The sequence below is a fragment of the Lactuca saligna genome, chromosome 4 (assembly GCF_052625555.1).
Source record: "Lactuca saligna cultivar CGN05327 chromosome 4, ASM5262555v1, whole genome shotgun sequence".
In the NCBI taxonomy this organism is placed as follows: Eukaryota; Viridiplantae; Streptophyta; class Magnoliopsida; order Asterales; family Asteraceae; genus Lactuca; species Lactuca saligna.
The window spans coordinates 274,968,866-274,971,490 of NC_136420.1; positions in this window are offsets into that span (position 1 = coordinate 274,968,866).

Below are 2,625 nucleotides of genomic sequence, written 5' to 3' on the forward strand. Positions count from 1 at the left end.
TTAGACTTATCCAAGTGGGAGACTGTTGGATTAGTGTCTAAGTCCATAACTATATTTGGTACGTACTTGACCCGAGAGTAGCATGGTCTATTTGGGTTGTATGGCACTGGAACAATCTGAAGGACGGATAATTGAGAAGAGGTTATTTATTTTTTATTAATATATTATAAGTTCTAATATACTAATATGAAATCATATTATTTAATTACTATTGATCAAGAATTAATTTTGTGATAAAAAAGAGACTAATTCAATATATGGGGATTGATTACGTAAATCATTCATTCTTATAATGTGGGCTTATGATCCATAGTTCTTTGTGTTGGGGTAAACCCATGTGGTGACCCATGGATGATCCATGGAGGTTTAAACCCATGAAGCATGAGGAATATGGAAGTTCGTGCCCATTAGGGTTTGCATGGTGTAACCCTAATTAAGCCACACAATATAAGAACCCCTCTAGCTCATGAAATCGGCACTAAGATGATACAGAAGTGGGCTAGTCGATTTTATGAGTGCAAGTAATCTCCTCTCATGTTCCTTTATTGTTGGTGGTGTTGTGTGATTCCGTTTGAGGTGCAACACTTGGGGCACTAAGCGCTTAAAGGTTCAAGGCATTCAAGTACAACAAATATGTCATCTAACTAGAATTTTGTAGTATAGATACTCCATTGTATGCTAGTTAGCATAATGCTTTGGGAAATTGAAAGTTTGCATGATTATTAGAGAAAACATAGATTCAAAGCATCTAGGGTTTCATGTACACCATAGGAGTGTTAGAATGCTCAAAACCCTTCAGGAAGATACGTATCCCAACTGTCACCGAAATCCAAAACGCATGATCAAAGCATGTCCTAGAGAGACTAAATCGTCCTATCACTCTCTCCGTCTATCTGGGGGTGGAAAGTGGTGCTGAAGTGAAGACGAGTACCCATCTCATCGTGAAACCACTTCCAAAATATGGAAGTAAAATGGACATTTCTGTCTGACACCACCGAGACAGGCACTCCATGACGTGCCACTACCTCTCACACATAAATAGAGGCCAACTTCTCGGCCGAGATGCTCTCTTAGATCGGTATGAAGTGGGCGCTCATGGTCAACTGATCCACGATGACCCATATCGAATCGACCCCATGTGCGGTCCTGTGAAGCTTAGTGATAAAATCCATAGTACTGTCCTCCCACTTCCACACGAGGATTTCTAACGGTTGCATCTTTCCGTGGGGTCGTTGGTGCTCTGCTTTGACATTCCTACATTTTAGACACCTCTCTACATACCAGGCTACGTCCCGCTTCATTCAGGGCCACCAATAATTGAGTCGAAGATCTCTATACATCTTCGTCCCTCCCGGATGGATGGAGAACCTAGACTTGTGGGCCTCATCCATCAATACCTGCCACAAACCGCCTCAGTACGGCAGCCATACCCTCCCAGGCAGGGTCAATAGCCCCCGATTGTCATAATCGAAGGAGCCCACCTGGCCTATAATCCTCTCGCACTTCCGACGCTTCTCCTTCAGGCCCCCGACCTGCGGCTGTCGGATCTGTATCAGCAATTGAGTAATCATTGTTATCCTCAAACAAATGTCTCAGATCGGGGCCACTGCTGCCTTGCAGCTCAGGGCATCGGCCATTACATTGGCCTTGTCCGGGTGATAAAGGATCTGACAATCATAATCCTTGACCACATTTAACCACCAACGCTGCCTCATATTTAGATTCGGATGATCCATGAGGTACCTCAAACTCTTGTGGTCCGTGTAAATGGTTCAACGGACCCCATAGATGTAATGCCGCCAAATCTTGTGGGCAAAAACCCCAGCCCCCAACTTTAAAATGTGCGTTGGATAGTTAGCCTCATGGGGTTTCAGCTGCCTTGATGCGTAAGATATCATGTGGCCCCTCTGCATCAGAATTGTACCCATGCTAGTGATCGAGGCATCATAGTAAACTAAAAAGTCATCAACTCCCTCTGCCAAGGTTAGAATTGGTGCCTCGCAAAATCGATGCCTAGGTGTCTCAAAGGTTGCCTGCTGCTTAGGTCCCCAGCGAAAAACTACCAACTTCTTGGTCATCTGGGTCAACAGAACTACAATCTTGGAGAAGTCCTGGATAAATTTCTTATAATACCCTGCCAGACCTAGGAAACTCCGAATCTCAGTTGAAGACCTCCAAATCTCCCACTGCATCATGACCTCTATTTTGCCCGGATATACCAGAATACGCTTCTAATTGATGAGATGCCCTAGGAACTACACCTGGCGCAACCAAAAATCACACTTGGAGAACTTCGTGAAAAGTCTCTCCCTCCTCATTGTCTCCAGCACCTCACTCAGGTGCTCCTCATGCTGCTTCTGAGTCGTGGAGTAAACTAAGATGTCATTGACGTAAACTTTGACAAACCAATCTATCATCAGTCTGCACACACGGTTCATGAGGTCCATTAACGCTGCTGGAGCATTAGACATCCCAAACGACATCACCACAAACTCATAATGACCATAGCGAGTCCTGAAAGTTGTCTTCTACACATCATCATCCTTGAATCGCATCTGGTGATACCCTGACCGTAGATCAATCTTGGAGAAACAAGATGCTCCCTGAAGCTTTCCAAACAAATCG